Below are 18,072 nucleotides of genomic sequence, written 5' to 3' on the forward strand. Positions count from 1 at the left end.
AGGGCGCCGTGCTTCTGGCGGCGAGCGGCCGCCTGACGGTTCGGCGTTTGTCCCGCGGCCGTTGGGTGGAAGGGGAGGCCGACGGCGGGGGAAACCCCGGCACGTGCCCTTGTCTCTCCGGCCGCGCGGAAATGAAGGGGGTCGTGGGCTTCCCGAGCTTGAACCCGGCGTCCTGCGCAGAAATCTTGCCTGTGCCTGGGTTCGCGGTCACTCGGGGCCTGGGAGGACGAGGTGCAGAGGATGCGAATCCAACGCTGTGGGGTTTTTTCCTGCCCAGGCCTGGACAGGGGCGAGCACCCTCCGCTTTCACCGCCTCGCACCCCGCGGGAAAAGGCTGCCGCGGCCTGCGGTGCCAGCAAAACCGTTCACGCCGAGCCTGGATTTCTAGTGCGGAAAGGGAAGGTGCTAAGAGAGCTGGGAGAGGCCTTTCCTCGCGCACCCCGGCCGGACCGCGACGGCCCATCGGGCCAGCCCCACGCGTGGGCACCTCACGCCGGCCGCCATCTCCCCGTGCCTGACCCAGCTCGCCCGCACCGTGGCCGCTCTGCTCCTCTGCTCTCTCCCTCCCCCCGGTCCCGTGTTTACTCTCTGCTTTTCTGCTTTCTGTCTAGAAACACCGCCGCAGACGCAGGCGAAGCCGGGAGAAGACTGTTGTTTAAAAGCAGCGCGCTGAAGGATGCTTGTCTTGCCAAAACCTTTCCTGGCATCTGTAAAATCTGAGAGGACAAGCTGGCACAATGGGCGGAGAAAAGCAGGACTTAGAGATAACCCAGGGAGGCCTGAGACTTTTTGTTGGCCACGGGGCCCGTAAATTATCTTGGCAGCCCCATTTTAGTGTTAGAGGAGCGCGGGACTCCCGTCCATCACAGGATCTGGAGGAGAGGCAGTAACAAAGGAACTGCTGTGCAGAAGGGAAGCGAGGGGAACCTCGCTGAACCCTCACCCAGCAGGCTTTATGAGATGTAACATTACTTTAATGTGCCATTATATCTGCATTTAGAAAAAGGGTCATAACATAGATTGGGCTGCACCGCTAAACAATTCTGTCAGATAATTGTTCTCAAACCAACCTCCTGCTGAGGGTCTCGGTAACTTCCATATCACACTGATACCCTGCTACGCCTGAATCCCAAGTAAGCTCACAAAGTGGGGGGGGGGGGAGGAGGAAGCGATGTAGCCAGGAGTGATGATACAGACAGTTGCAGCATGGATGAGTGAAATGCTTGAAATAATATTGCAGGAGCACTTTAGTGTATCAGAAAATAATTCCATATCCAGGAGTACCACTTTGGATCATGTAAAGAGCCATATGCCTTCTCAGCAGAGACAAATTCCTAAATTCAGCTGAGTTTGGATCGTGCCTTAGAAAAAACAGAAATAACTCATTATTTTTTCAAACTGTTTAATGACAGGAGAGAAACAAAAGCGGATGGAAACCAACTGTGGTGTGGAGTGGGGATGGAGTGTAGAAACTAGCATAATATTTAACTCAGCTGGATTTGTTTCTTTGTTTTACAGTTAGGATGTTTGATTTGCATTGGTGAAAGGTATGGATGTTTTACTACTGCTTCCATTCAATTACATGGGCAGAAGTCCTAGGAGCATCCTGGAACTCCACCGTGCCAGGCAATGGATCAGCACAGGACACAAAAATGATGCTTACCGTGAAGAAGTTGTGATCTAAATGCGGTCAATTGCATGGTACACAACTTCACTTTTATGTAGATGTACATTATAGTATATATCTGCATAACCTGTACTCATTACATACATCCATATCTATATATATATGTCTGTAGTAATTTCAGCAGAATTATACGACGAGTTTAGAATGCAAATTTTTAATTTCCGATTTTTAAATCATCTGAGACTCCGAAATTAGAACTATGAGATTATGTTTAAATAAGGAAAATTGCATGAGGTTAGGTTCACTGTTTCGGTTTTACGGTATCAGAATTTACAGGGTTTAATAACACAGACAGGGATCTCCTTGCAATGAAAAGGGCTTGCACAGATCATCCTTCTGTCAAGGCTTCTAGTGACAGCCCATTACTCAGCTGAACTTGAATAATCTCCCCTAGCATCCTTGAAGGAAAGGGGTTGTGTCAGTCTTTCGGTGCCACGGGCTGAGGCTCTTCTGCATGCTGCAGAGCTCACTCGCCTTTGTCAGAAAATGAAAGTTTCTGTCCTCTGGTTTGGAGACAGCCTACCTATGGCAAGTCTGTGCCTTGCTGGATTGTTTGCTCTGCAGCCAGCCCGAAACAATACAACACCAACAGATGTGTGAACTTTTCCATTCAGTGTAATGAAGTGTTAGTTGCAAAACAGAGTTTTGGTGATTTAAATTGCCTCATGTGCATCAGGCTGTGAAAGAGGTTTAAAATAAATCATGAATAAGTTATAAATATTGTATTTTTGGAATTATCAGCTCTAACGAGTCCACTGGCAATAGAAAGTGAAGACTGAGGCAGAATGGGGCCTAATGTCTCTCATTAAAGTTGCCAGCATTTCTAGATGAAATTGCAGCGTTGTGGTGACGTAGCACTGAGTCCATGGAAAAAGCTGAGAAGACACTTTCAAGTTTTTAAAACTTGCTGAAAAAAAGAGGAGGCTTTTGGCTGAAATCTGTCATCCGGCTTCTGCCAAAGAGGAGCGTTTAGAAAATGTGCACCGTAATATTTCAGCACAGTGCTTGTTATGGAGTTACTGGATGGTTAAGAGTAGCCTTTGAGGGTAAGAATTTTCTGTCTCTTGTTTTTTTCTTCACCGACATAGTTAGAAAAATGATTTTGACACTTCTAACTTGCCGTGTCCATGAGTTACGAGGGAAAGTCTGCGTTCCGTGCAGACTGAAAATCTTCTGTGCTGAACTGAGAGAAGATGCGCTGTGGAATAAAGAAACTGCAACTCCAAATTATTTATTTTAAACTGCGTACCTGCTAGCACTTTTCCTCTTTGCTGGAGACAATTTCAGTGGAAGTCTTCTCATGCCCTTTCCAGCCCGGTGATGGCAGTACCGATGAGTGATGGCAGCCCTGCCGCTTGTGAAGGCAGAAGTCAGTGTTCACGCACTGCATGGGCTTGTCTGCGCTGTCTTCCTTTAGTCTCGGGTAGATGACAAAATCCCCAAGCGGTCGGATGATCAGTCACCTCATTACACTTGGGGAGGTAGGACTCTTGCCGTGACATGGCTTCCACAAGGAGAAAATAGTCACCGTTCCACCTACTAATATTACTGGCAAAGGACTGCTCTAGAAAGTTGTTCTTAATGATAACTTCAAGGCATTTGCTGCTTAGAAGATCAGAAATTAGGGAGGTTGAGACTTGGTGGTCTTAATGTATGAAAACTGCAAGCAAATGAACACCTCCTGGTTTTTGATATATCTACTGAGGGAGCTATCATGAAGCAAAGCTTGAACTATTCATTGTTGTCGAATATAAATGTTTCCTACAGATTCTCTATTTTTTTCAGTAGGTTTTGGTTAGTTACAGCTGAGCTTGGAAAATTAAGTGGAGGTAGACCAAGGCAATGACTCAGGGATGGATTATAAGAACATACTAGACTGCTAAACCTTTGGGGGAAAGAGGCTGTATGTTCCTGGGTTTATAAAATGGGAGAATGGTGCCATAATTCTGGCTGGGAACTTTTCACATAGAGTGATGTTGATGACCCTAATGAGAATAGTATTGGGATATATTCCATCTTTGCCTTTTAATGATCTTGTTTGTAGACATTTGGAATTTCTTACAGAAAATACTCAAACTCACTTGCCCTTAACTGCAGTTAGAAAAATTCATACTCGGCTTCGTTCTACAAAGCTGCTTTGCTTTAAGTAGCAGTTCTGCAAAACATAACTTCACATATTTCTTTTACTCTATGCTTTATTACTGAGAATATTTGCATGAAAACAGGGTCTTTGTTTAAAAGTTCCTGCTTTTTATTCATCACAGCTCGTTGGGTTGGAAGCAATTACGATACCCTTTACAGAAGGCTCCGATCCCTTCAGAGCAGGAAAATATAAGCAGGAATAGACAAACTTTCAAGAATCTAAGCTCTTGTTTTCATGCAAATGACCTCATTTCCTTAGTAATAAAGAAAGGAAAAGGGATTAAATATGTAACATACAGTGGAAAAAAAAGAATGTTTCAAATGTGTTAAGGTTTGTATATGGGTATCGAATGTTTTTTAATGTTATAATGATGCCTTACATTCAACTTTGCTTGCTTTTATCCTAAAGGAGAAGGTGTGCACAAAGGATTTTTTTTTTATATATTTTGTGTGTGTGTGTGTGTGTGTGTAGGATTTTTTTATTCTTTCTACAGGTAACGTATCTTTCTTAGCTACAGCAACACTAATAAAAACCAGCTACTGGAATATCACCCAGTGTGTTGCCTAAGCCAAGCCAGGACTAACAAGGCAGTTCTGAAAATGCTAGCAGCCTATCTCTGTTAGCGTTCTCAACTTTATTGCCATGGAGGAAGATGTGATAATTGGAAATTTTTCCAGAAAGTTCCAGATACGGCTCTACAGCCATTGTGTCAGGCACGACTAGACAAAGCCAAGAGCGGAGCAGAGTGTGGTTAACCAGCTGGCACTGTCCTCCTTGCAACAGCAGGAAACTGTGGACGAAGAAAAAAGAAGAGGATTACTCAATCTGAAATATTTGGCAGAATACAACATTAATCCCTCCCCAGTATAAAAGATCATCCAAATTTTACTTTTGCATATGAAGTAAAAGTAAAATCCAAATTTTACTTTTGCATCAGCAGCATAGGGCCCTCCCACCACTTCACAACATGAAAGGGATTGCTAGCTAAAGACCAAGATGGAAGAAATGAGTGTCAGCTCATGTTGCAGACACTACTTCCTTCGCTATTTTATCTTTTTTAGCTCCTTGACCTAATTTATCTTGCTTCACAGGTGAAATTTGTTCAAAGTACTTCCCAAATTTCTGCTACTGTAGTTTTAATATAAGCCAGCCATGCTCTTTAAAGGAAAACACCATGCACGTTTTGCAGTTATATGTCTAGGGTCATAAAATGGTCATAAAAAAGTGCCCTTTCAGAAACTGTCATAACTGGTAGCTTTTGACTTGGTAGTATTTGGTGTCCTGAATAAAGTTGTCATCAAAACACCACATCCAGAACAGTATAAATAGTATCTGCCCTCCTGCAACTTTTCCCCACTCACCAACTGCAGCTTATCTATTGCACACTTCTTAGGCTGGTCTCTCTGTTGCTGTTAAAATACTGAATAGATTTTACTCAGTATAACCCCATTCTGAACAGTAACACCAGAAGAAAGATCATTAATTTTAAAAAGTAAACACAAAAACCCAAACTGATTAAATAAAAAGAATTCTCAGAACAACTGGGGATTTACAAATAGAAGTGGGGTGCAGATCTCCATTAATTTATGGCAAGTAAAATTGGTTCAGACCCAAGAAGTAGGTTTGGTTTGGTTTGGTTTGGAGGGTTCTCCTGGGCTTGTTTGTTTGTCTGTTGGTCTGCTGCTTTCTGTGTACTCTGCATGACTGGGTTATTCCTCACCCCTCAGGAGTGAGGAGAGGACCTCTGACCAGGAAAGGTCCCTTCCCCTTGTAGGGCAGTGGGACACTGCCACAAATCAAATTAGGTAGAGAATTTGAAGGCACTGTATGTAGAAAATGCCCAGGATAGGGAGCTGGAGATAGTTGTCGTGTCCTGCAGGTCTCCTAGCTTGGGCCTGCAGGCCTGGAGAGGACCTCCTCACAGGTCCCATCTACTCTAAGTACCTTGTAGCATTTAGTCAAGGACAAAACACCTATTCCATATTTCTCCTATGTGCCAGGGCTCTCCCAACCCTTTATGTCAATCTGGAAACCTGAAGATAGAGGCAAAAATCCACAATAGTTTGCAACAGCAGGGAAATAGTTGTGGCTCTCTTGATTTCTAACTAGCTGTGCCCTACTGCAAGCAGTGCAGCAAGGAGGCACCAAGTGTGAAAGATGACAGCACTCGGGAATTAAATGAGGTATGAGCCCAGGACTGCCCCTCTGTGCTCTGTCTCTGGAGATCTGCCAGAATCACGGTGTTTATCTGTACCAAGACCTTGCAGATTATTTGCTGTTAGAAGGAGGTTCATTTAGACCTCAGTGTGCCTGAGGTCCTTAATTCCATATTCATGTTACTTGGAACAAAATCCATAATCAGAGTCTTACAACAGTGTAGCTGGAGCTGGACATCACCGTGACCAATCTGCCCAGGCACCTGTTTGATACAGCCCCTCACTCTGTGCTGGGATATGGAAAGAGAGGTAGAGATGGAGCACGAGGCAGCAGAAATGCCTGGTTTGTGTCAGGAAGGACTTCTTTTAAGCAGTGCCATTTCTCTACCTGCTGTTCCCAACCTTTTAATGACCACTCTCTAGTATATAAACTCTTACATCATTTTGATTTCTCTCTTCCCAAAAGGAAAAGACCATCTGAAAAAAACCAGCCCATTGCTTCAAGGCTCTGAAACAGAAAAAAAATGCTTAGTGAAGAACCTCAATAGTGACAGCAGTATGCCTGAAATGGGGAGGATTGCGTGAATAGTTATATTTATGACCACTATCCCATAGAGAACAATGCTGCCTTAGCAAAGTCCTCACTCTGTTTAACATATACTGAACTTTGCAGTGTTAAGCTCTATATATTTTCATACATTTCCAGTTGAACTTTGTGTATTGGTTTTTATGAAAGAAAGTAAAACTGGAGCTCCTTGTACTTCCCACAGCCATTTTTTGAACCAGAGGTGTACTTTGTTTTCTGAAGTTGATATCCCCATTCAAACAAGTACACGATTGAAAATGTGTTCATGTGTGAAAAAGCCATATGCAGTGTTGAAATTCTGGCCAACTTGTTATACAGATACTACATGCTAGAGAAATGATGACTCAGTAGGGCAATTTTACTCATCGGGTAACACACTCAACTTCTTAAGCAAAATCTTGTCTTCACTGCTCTCAGTCCTGCCAGAGACCAGGGAGATAGAGATGTACGTGGCCATAGAAGGGGGAGCTTAGGAAGCTATTCTACTGTTTCTGCTCTTTGTTTTTGGTTTGCTTTGGTTTGTTTTAAAGATATTTACTCTCTCTGTAAGCTCAAGTATGGCCATGGTGCTTTCCAGTCTCTGATGGGAAGGAAAAGGCCATTTTGGCCTTTGCCTCCAAACTTGCAAGACTCCCCGCTCTGTAACCACCCACTCTGTTGTTGTGCTTAGCATGGTCAGAAAGCTACCTGTTGGCATATTAGAGACGTTCTATTTCATGTATTCATTTATCAGAGGAAACTGGAACATAGGCTAGACCAGAACTTGTCCGTCATACATTAGCTTATGCTGGCTGGCCCAATTGTTCACTTGCTTTTTCTATCTTTTTTATTTACACATCTGGATTCATGAAAAAGGCTATCCCTTAGCCCATCACTTGCTACAGGCCTCTGAGAATGAATTAAAATACAATAAAACAATCTGTAGATGCAGTATCCCTAGAAAACAGACAGCAGGTTTGCAAACATACTGCAGGAAATAATCGTGGTGTGTTGAAGGCAAACTGTCACTTCTGTTCTCAAAACCATCCCAAAGCACAGATACAACACAAGAAGTTCCTCATCAGCCTGTTTTAAAGAGTGAGCGTGAAATATATCCTAAAGGATAACTAAAGGTAAAAGACCTTTCCAGATACCGCTCTGTCTGTAACTCTCTGGTATTGTTGGGTGTCCCAAACGGGAAAGGAGACACATCCAGAAAGACTATGTGGAGTGTTGTCGAAAAATCCCAATATCTTCAATTCTGTCTGGGAAACCAAGCAACGGTCACAGACCTTGGAGTACATGTGAAAACTGGTCTGTTAAGGGGGGCTGCTGCATTTTGTTCTCTATGTCTGAGGCACAGTTTAGTGTATCTAGAGAAGCCATTTACATGTGCCCTTTCTTCAGAGAAATCAATTTCTCTGTTGCACACAACTCCTGCCAGATCAGCCCCGTTTCAGACTGAGCGTAACTGCTTAGGATCTCCAGGCTCACTTCAGGACTCAGTATGTACATTTGTAGTGTTGGGGTCTTGTCCGTATGTATAAAGGCTCTCTAAAAAATAAAAAAAATCAAGAGTAATGGTGAATAATCTGCTAAATGTAAATTTTCAGTCTGGGGATGTGAGTCAAAGGGTCAATGCTTCCTATCTACTGCAAGATTTCTCAGAGTAAAGCTGTGTTGCCTTTGTATCAGCAGAGGTGCAGTGGTGACTGAAGTAGTGTGCACTTTTGAGTCCACCATCAGCCGACAGAGAGGGCTTCAGAGAAGGGCTACAAGAGGGGAAGGGATGTCTTTCAATGAGAGACTTAAGTAGATCAATCTATTTAGCTTAGCAAAGACAAGGTTAAGGGGAGAGTTGGTTATCATTTATAAACTTCCTTTCTCCCTGTAGAAATAGAATAGAAGAGTAGAAATTTGATAATATATGGCATTTCAGTGAAGTGGAAAAAAGTCTGACAAAAAACGGTGAAATTGGAAACCAGACACATTTAAACATGGAAGGTAATTAATTATTAGAACAATTTACCAAGGATTGTAATGGATTCTCCATCACTAGACATTTTGAAGTTGAAATTGATTGATTTTCTCAGAGAAATGCTCTAGTTCCTACAGAAGTTAATTCAAGAAAGTCCTGTAACCTGTGTAATACAGGACAAACGTAGATGATCACAAATGGTCTTTCCAGCTTTATGATCTATAAACTTGCACCAAATAGCTAATGCATAGCTGCCTATGTCCTATATTCTCCTACTGTAACTGGTAAGTATGATTCAAACACCTTTCCCTTTATTTACATTTGCTTGGGAAATGTACAGTGAAGGACTATAACATAAGCTCCATGCTTGCTGTTCAGGTGGGACATTCAGTCTGGCACATGGATTCAAAGATTTTAAGGCTGGGGAACCCCTAATCATCATCTAGCCTGAGTACCTCCAACACAGAGCATTGCATTTCACCCCACCGTTCCTGCACTGCTTGAGGAGCTGACATCTAATTGGTGGCAGCCATTTCCAAAAGGCATGTGGGTTATAGTTCACCACGGGGGTGCAGGGGGAAGCGGGATGCCCCACTCCTTGTCCATCTCAGTGGAATGTGAGCTCCTGATTTTTCCAGGCTCTTTTGTAAATCACACCCCAGACCCAATTTAAGGAATGAGGTCCTGCCGCTGCTGAAGCCAGCAGGCACCTTGACTTTGATTTCACTGAGTTCTACTGGATAAGCCAAAATGATGCTGCATTTGCCACACTGAAAATATATTTAAAAAAATCAATTAATAGCTTTCCATGGATTTTGTTATGCAGAATTAAATGTAAAATAAGACACCATTGGACCTCTCTGACCAGGACCTCTCTGTTCCTGGTCACCTTTCACTGAGGTGTATGAAATAAGAAGGAAAAATCTACTTTAAACTAGGCAGACAATTTTTGTTTCAATATTTGTCCAAGATCTTCCCAGCCACTGCATCAAACCATACTGTCTAAATCTAGCAGAGTGTCTGTCTCTGAGCAGTGCTCAATGCAAATATTCCTTGACCTAGAAAATTACTGCTCACAAGGAAAAGGAGAACCCTTTCGATATTTTGATGGTAAGTCATGGAGACCAACTATACAGAGAACTGTAAATAAACATTACTTCAAAGTGTAGCTCTGGGCAGTTCTGTATAGTTCATCTGAAGCCATTACAACATACGTAGCTATATAAAAGAGTCAAGACAGAGGAGGAAGTGTCTTTTATTACAGCTGGAAAAATGAATATAACAGTTGTTCTAATCGAAGAGGTTACTTTTCCCTGGAAACTTTGCGTCTTTGAACTGCCACGGCTACAATGCTACCACTCTTTCTGCATAAACAGTATTGTTAATAGAACTGGCTTTACATACAGCACAGAATACTTGAGAAATAAAACAAGAGCAATGATCATACACAGTAAAACATGCACTTTAAAGCATAGGTGAGAAAACCAATAGTTAGATATTCTCACTGTTTGGGCAGGGGGGGTAACAAAATGAGATGACAAATTTGTCTATAAAAATAATGCCCTTTCCCTCCACATTAGGTCTGGCTAGAAATAGCAATAAAAAAATAGTTTAAAGAATCCATAGGTCGAACTATTCGTTTCAGTTACTTACTTCACAGAATATATTCCATGAATTTTATCCGCGGTCACGTCGAATCTATTTGCTATAATCATGCACCATCTCTTTCTGAAGAAGGACCAACTCATAAGTGCTTTTCTTAAATTCGTATCAAGACATAATGAAGACAATTTTTAAAAAATCTTTAATTTTAACCAAACAAAAAGTAAGGGAAGAAGAGTTAGACACTGGGTATCACTTCTTTTTTCTGTGCAAGTTAGGTGGCAGCAACACTGTAACAGAAAACAAAAATATTCCCCTCTCCCACCTTCCTTTCTGAAGACCAAAACAATCACTCATTTACTAAATGACTGTAATGTAGAGCTACACTTGGACTAGCATGTTAAACACCTGAATGAGAGTCAGCTTGCACAGGGTATGAATGATTCAGATATGAGTGATCTGACTACCGCCAATGTGCATTAACTGCAGAGATTAGTCAGTCAGCTCTATGTGAATGTTCAGGTGGCAAACTAAGCAATAAGGGGCGATGCGTTGTAAAGCATTAGAGATTTTTGGAGGATGAAGGAGAAGGAGGGAAAATTGCTGCTATCTATCTGCAGTGCAATTTAACAGGTAACAGCAACTTTGGAAGAATAAAAAAGCACTCAGAACCTCACCTATTTACAATATTGGGTTAATTACGTGATTAGAGAGTGAACCCAGATCAGGGTGCTATTGGGGCAGTTCCTGCTTTTGACATGACATCCTGCATAATTTTGCTGAGGACATCCACAGTGGCCTGATTTTTTTATTTCTCCAGCTGAATTTTTTTGATACCAATCACTAAATATTTAGTCGGAGATTTTGCTAATAGGAAGGAACAACAGTCCCTTTGAGAAGGGTGCTCAATGTGGTTAAGTGCAGTCTGGATGTGCAAGATAAGCTCACTCAGAACCCTTCAGTTAGTGGATAAAACCCACTGGTGCAGGGCAATACTGACAGACCCCTGCTAGGCTGGACTCTGGCACTGCTAACATTTAACTGCTTCACACTTAACTTTTAAAAACTTTTTTTTAATGTGGGAATTTTGCCATCAACCCACCCTGCCTCAAAGCTTGCTCCAGTTTCTAATGTGAATCACTGTTGCTAGACAAACCTACGCTTTAGGTTTATTGATACCGTGGGAGAAGAGTATTGGGCATAAGGGATTTGCCTATTCTGAGACCTCCACCCCCACTATTGTACCTGCTTTGGGAACTGGATTGCCGGTAGCAAATATTGGTAAAAATCCTTTATTGTACAGCGAAATTTCTCAGGGGAATGCTAAGCCTGGCTGCTTTACACAGGCTCTGAAAAGGCATTTTGAAATTACACAGTGATAAAATGTAAAAGTCACCACCACATTTAGCTTGCACCTTGAGTCTATACACAGGGCCCAATCTAAAGGCCTGTCTACCTGAGGCATCAGGATGGCCGAAGCTGCCTGCTCTCAGCAGTAGCTTCTAAGAGCCCACAGTGGGATAATTGACTGTTTCCTCATCATGAGTTTTTTGACAGGGGATCCACGATGGAATAATACGGGACATCTTTTCCAGATTTCTCAATAAATGACATATTGCCAACAATATTGGCATGCACTCTTCAAAGATCTTGCTGTAAAGGAAGGAGGTTTTAAAGAGTGGGCAGCATAAAGTCAGGCCACTTTCGTCTGGGGTTTTGTATAATTGCTGCCAGCCTCAGCCAGAGCTGGGTGTAACGAGCGAGCCGCATGGCGTGTTCCTCCCCTGCAGCTTCCCAGCTGACCAGGGAGGCAGAGAGGCACCTTCTCTGAGGAGACAGGGAGGCATCTGCAAAGACACAGGATAGCGGAGCAGAAGAGCAGAGGGGTGAGAAGAAATCTCTCCTGTAGTTCCCCACTTTGCAGGGGCGGAGGTGGGGCTGGGGGTGAAGCAGCAGGTGGGGAGCGCCTGGCCATTGCGTGCTTTGCCCTTCCCGTCCCCGTGTCCCACGCTCCCGCTTTTTTTCTGTTTTTCAGTGCACTTCCAAATATTTGTTTCCTGAATAACAACAGACATATTTATCTGCAGAGGTGATGACTTTAGAAGCCCAAACAGAAAATTGAAAACTTCAGAAGCTTTAGTTTGCCCATTTCTATAGGTAACCATTTTTGAAGAAATTACTTCCTTTATAGAGACAGTTTCTTTGTGACAACAATGCTCTCATGTAGTAAGGCATGTAGTTTTACAACTGAGGCACAAGTTGAAGCATTTCTTGTACTGCTCAAGCCAAAATACATTCATAGTTTTTAAGAAGGAAGAAGGCAGTGTCTCATCTAACCCCTTGTTCTGCATAACACAGGTCACATAATTTCACCTGGTTTCTTAGTAACCTGTAATTCTCAAAGTATGTGCTTTAGAAGATGGGCGTTTTCCACACATTTTAAAAAAATATAATTCATCAGGTCACATGTGAGATGGGACTTTCAGATGATGGGGTTAGCCTCTACCTGTAACTAATCAGCTGTCTTCCAGCTGATAAGATAAGGCTAACAAGCAGCTTACTTAGGGGAGGGAGCCTGCTAGAGCTAAAGAGACTGGGTCATGTTAAGGATAAGGATCTGTTATGCAAAACTGGGTGATCTGCCTGCTATCTAGGTGATGGTAGAGAGCTGGAAGGAGTCAGGTGGTAAGGTTTGGCTTACCTATTTTACCTGGCTTTGAGTTATGCTTGTGATTGATTTAATGCCTTTAGGAAGAGTCTCAGAAAATGTTGCCTGTATTCAGTTTAGTTCAGCTAGCTAGTCTGCTAAAGGGAAACAGGACTGAGGAGATGTTTGCCGAGTGGAAAACTTGCAGCTGATGCAAAGATTATTTTACTACAGCAATCCTTGCTGACCTATGTGAGAGAATTGACTGTGGTATGTGTCCATTGTCCTTTAACAGCAATTGATGTGATTTCGTAGAGTATTTTATCCATGGTTTTGTCCTTGAACTATGTTGCAGCTGTAAACTCCAATAAGGAATGTGGAGAGTTTACCACCATGCAATGCAGAGCTCTGTATAGGAAGGGCAATGCCTAAAACTAGGGAATGTGTTAACCTCTTCTGTAGGAGTTCTTCTAAGTCACTAATGAAAGCATCTGTACCATCAGGGGCTTCAAATCTTGCTAGAGCTTCCCTTAAAGCCTTGCAGTACCAGGTGCTGTACACAAATTGGTTTGGTATCTCCCTCCAACCAAGTTCTTACCATCTGTCATTGCAGTGCTCAAATGGGTCTTTTAATCCGGCAGTATGAATGCTCAAATGTAGAGAGGCTTATGCAGACACACTCCCCTCTTTGTAGTTCAGGCAAAGATCCAAAAAAAAAAAAAAAAAAATCTGAAAAGGATCTGAGTATTCAGGGTGCAAATCAGGCAGAACTTAAAAGGCACAAAACCACTCTGGCATCTTTTACTTGTATTTGCCATCAGAACCCTTCTGTGGTGTGTATGGGTTTAGTCCTGTGATTCTCTTCCAGTTCAGGGCTAAACAAGGCCTGGGGCCCGGCTCCCTTCCCTGAGAAGGAGTGCCTGCACTACACTAGATGGCACTGCTTAATACTCACGTTTTCCTCTTGTCTCTGCTATGTCGGTTCCCTGGATCTGGACCATCCTCCAGCTGCAACTTCATCAGGCTTTAACCAGTGCTCTGTGGTCGCTGGTGATGGGATCACCTGCAGGGAGGTATTCAGAGCAGTCATTTAACAAGGCAGTAGTAATGGCCATCAAAAGCATGTGCTAAATTTGTCTTTTTACTCTAATAAATGAGTAAAACAGAGATTTTTAGAGATTATATGCTTAAATTAAGACTGAGTTCTGATGTTATCTTTGACTCTTGCTAGCATCCCCCATCTCCTTTCTTTCATGACTGGAATAAAAGGCATTGATAGAATGGCTGCAGACGTCAGTCATTTTACAAAGCAAGAAATCTGCGTGATAATACAGCTGTTGGATAGTGATCAATAAGTATGGGGGGAGGACAAGCTATGGAGTAACAAATCTCTGCTTTCATCAATAGCCTATAGATTCGGCAGTAAACAACTGGGTTTCTGCTTTCAGAACAGTGTTCAGCTAATTTGGAAGCTTGATTCTTGCAAGGAGGGTCTGATCAAAATTTAGGAATGCTGTTGAACAATGTTCTATAAACTATGTTGAGCCCTTCACTTACTAATAAATTGGTGAATACATCTAAAATGTGAAAGCATAGAGTCCCACCAGTATTTTATGTACTTTTGGAAATATGATGCGTGCTTACAAAAAACCCATCAAGTTTCATGATGAGTGTATAGCTTTTGCTAACTTCAAAACGTGTTGTAAAAGTAGTTATTAGTTGAAGTACCGATCTTCTCCAAGAGTAAGGAGAGAGCTAAGTGCTCTTAGCCCAAGTTAGTTATTTTGAAATCAGCTGGGCCTGGAATACTTAAAAACTGACTAAAGTTGTGTTAGAACGTGATGGATATTTCTGAAGGTAGGAAAAAGCTCTGGGAAAGGGGCAAATGGGATAGATCTCTCAGGGAAAAGAAAGTGGGAAAAGCAGAGGATTGTGGTAGGTGTAGATTGGCCACCCTGATGCCAGTTCCTAGAAAGAACACACATAAAAAGACTGGTAAGTAATGGGGGGAATTGCAAAGAAATGAGTAACAGCCTATGCTGGTTCCTCATGGAGGTGTCAGGCCACCTTACCTTCTCTGACACTGAAATAGGCCTTTTAGCTGGGGTGAAGCGTCAGAGACATCTTGGCTGTTTTAATGCTGTTCTGTTTGGTCTCTGACTTAGGCAGTGGAAGTGGGAGTTAAACTTGAAGATGATTCAAGGTGGGAGGGACTGCAAGTGCACACAAGGGTTACTTAGAATTTAAAAGATCTGGAAAAAAATGGATTAAAAATACTGGGTGAGATTCAATAAAGATAAATAAGATGCAATACATTTGTTAGTTGATTATTCCTCCCCAATAGAGGATGAAAAATAAATGGTTAGGTAGCATTTTTTCAGAAAAGGGTCTTGGGAGTATACTAAACATAAATCACAACTGTACTGTTGCCAACACTCCCCCTGAATCTCATAAGAGTGGGAGATAGACAGAAATATAGATTGTAAGACACATGGAAAGATCCTTTTTTCCACCCATCATTGATCAAGCCTCAGCTGGAGAACTGTGGCTGGTTTTGGATATTATACTTTAAGAGCAATGTGGCACACTTGGAGAGCATCCAGAGGAGAATAACATGTTCTCCTTAGTAAAGAACATAACCTACAAATAAAAGATTTTTTTAAAAAGTTATCTAGATTAAGAAAGAAAAATCTGGGAGTGGGAGAAAAGGAATAATCACAATTTGCAAGTATATAGTGACTGTTTCAGGGAGGAAGAGGCTATGGTGGATAAGAGTAATGGCTTTAAATCTGTGCAAAGAATATTGGCAGTTGACATGAGTAAAAGCTGGCAGGTATAGTCAATCCTGCCTTGAAAGCCTTGAAACAGTGAGAGGGACTAGGTAGTCCCTTTATGCCCTGTTTTTCTATTATGATATTTAATAGTAATTAATACTGACAATTTCATTTAAAATATACAGCTGTGCAACTCCAGATCCTGGATTTGTTAAGCTGACAAAGCTGATGCTTTATTTTGAAGACCCCAACCTTGAATTTCATTGGTGTCCAAACAGTGTTCTCTTTTGTTTTCTCCCTAAAGCCATGCTGAATTGCCCATCTGAAATAAAAATCATGGATGTGGCTACGCTTTCAAGACTTCCCCACTGAAATGTTATACATACTTCTTCTTTTACACTCATAACCCGGATTACAAAATAAGAGGAAAGGAATAAAACTTCTGGAAATAATTAATAAGTGACTAATAATACTTTAAATAAGATCATTTCCATGTTGGTTTTTTTCCAGTGGCTCAGTAAGTAGTAGGCGTAGACTAAATCTTTTAGCATGGCTACAAACTAGGCCCTACACCAGGTTTGTAAGCAAAGCTGTAAGTTAAGCTTTCTGGAATTCTCCATCCAGGCTTGAGCCTAAACTTGAGAATTGGAGCCCCCCAAGGGGGAATCACTCTGGGCAGGGGAGAAATTGCTCTGTGCAGCTGAGGAGGCTATCAAGGAAAGTTGGGAACCATGTGGCTAACCTCAAAAGAATGAAAGAACAGGCTCTTTCTGAAGCCAGAACAACTCAACTGTCTCAAAAACATAAATTAGGAAGTATTATCATGAAATTTACTGTACTACATACTCTCATTTTATTGGTACTTATTCTGCCACTGAAAACCTTTAGGGATGTACAAGCTGAAAAAAGTTAGATAATCCTGGTATGGGACTGCTGTCTCCTGGAGAAACTGGCTGCTCATGGCTTGGACAGGGGTACTCTTTGCTGGGTAAAAAACTGGCTGGATGGTTGGGCCCAAAGAGTTGTGGTGAATGGAGTTAAATCCAGTTGGCAGCCAGTTACAAGTGGTGTTCCCCAGGGCTCAGTACTGGGGCTGGTTCTGTTTAATATCTTTATCAATGATCTGGACGAGGGGACTTGAGTGCACCCTCAGTAAGTTTGCAAGTGACACCAAGATGGGTGGGAGTGTTGACCTGCTTGAGGGAAGGAAGGCTCTACAGAGGGATCTGGACAGGCTGGATCGATGGGCCGAGGCCAATTGTATGAGGTTCAACAAGGCCAAGTGCCGGGTCCTGCACTTGGGTCACAACAACCCCATGCAGCACTACAGGGTTGGGGAAGAGTGGCTGGAAAGCTGCCTGGTGGAAAAGGACCTGGGGGTGCTGGTTGACAGCCGGCTGAATATGAGCCAGCAGTGTGCCCAGGTGGCCAAGAAGGCCAACGGCATCCTGGCCTGTATCAGAAATAGTGTGGCCAGCAGGAGCAGGGGAGTGATTGTTCCCCTGTACTGGGCACTGGTGAGGCCGCACCTCGAGTACCGTGTTCAGTTTTGGGTCCTTCACTGCAGGAAAGACATTGAGGTGCTGGAGCGCATCTAACAAATAGCAATGAAGCTGGTGAAGGGTCTAGAGAGTAAGTCTCATGAGGAGCGGCTGAGGGAACTGGGATTGTTTGGCCTGGAGGAAAGGAGGCTGAGGGGAGACCTTATCGCTCTCTACAACTCCCTGAAAGGAGGTTGGAGTGAGGTGGGTGCTGGTCTCTGTTCCCAGGTAACAAGTGATAGGACAAGAGGAAATGGCCTCAAGTTGTGCCAGGGGAGGCTTAGATTGGACATTAGGAAAAACTTCTTCACTAAAAGGGTTGTCAAGCACTGGAACAGGCTGTCCAGGGAAGTGGTTGAGTTGCCATCCCTGGAGGTATTTAAATGCCTTGTGGACGTGGTACCTGGGGACATGGTTTAGTGGTGGACTTGGCAGTGCTAGGTTTATGGTTGGACTTGATGATCTTATGGGTCTTTTCCAACCTAAGTGACCCTGTGATTCTGTGATTATACTGCATGATGCAGCAAACAACTGTGGAGAGGAGTCATTTTATCTAGAAAGGTGTGTCAAAAGAGTGTCAGATTTCTGTGAGGTATTTAATTTTGCCAACATTAAAATGCAGCAGAAAATGCATTTCTTAATCATAACATGGCACAGGAGACAAAACAGGGAGATATCTCATGTTAAGTCTGGAAAAGTTTTCATCCTTTTGTTTTCAGCCAAGGGACTTTCTTGTAATGCCGTCTTTCTCTGAATAAGATGTTGATTTTTTGAAACATTAAGTCTCAGTGATGCGATTAAACTGAAGAAAAATTGGATATGAATATATTCATGTGTTTGAGGGGTTTGCAAATTCGAGATTTAGTAAGAGATATGAGTAGATACTTTAGGAGTCTTGTGTTAGGAAATGGGCTCATACTCTGTTTTCAAAGCTTAGTTCTGTCACATTTTTAAGTGGTGTGGAATTTACGCTCAGCCT

Source organism: Haliaeetus leucocephalus, unplaced genomic scaffold, assembly GCF_000737465.1.
Source record: "Haliaeetus leucocephalus isolate CR32 unplaced genomic scaffold, Haliaeetus_leucocephalus-4.0 Scaffold428, whole genome shotgun sequence".
NCBI classification, from domain to species: Eukaryota; Metazoa; Chordata; class Aves; order Accipitriformes; family Accipitridae; genus Haliaeetus; species Haliaeetus leucocephalus.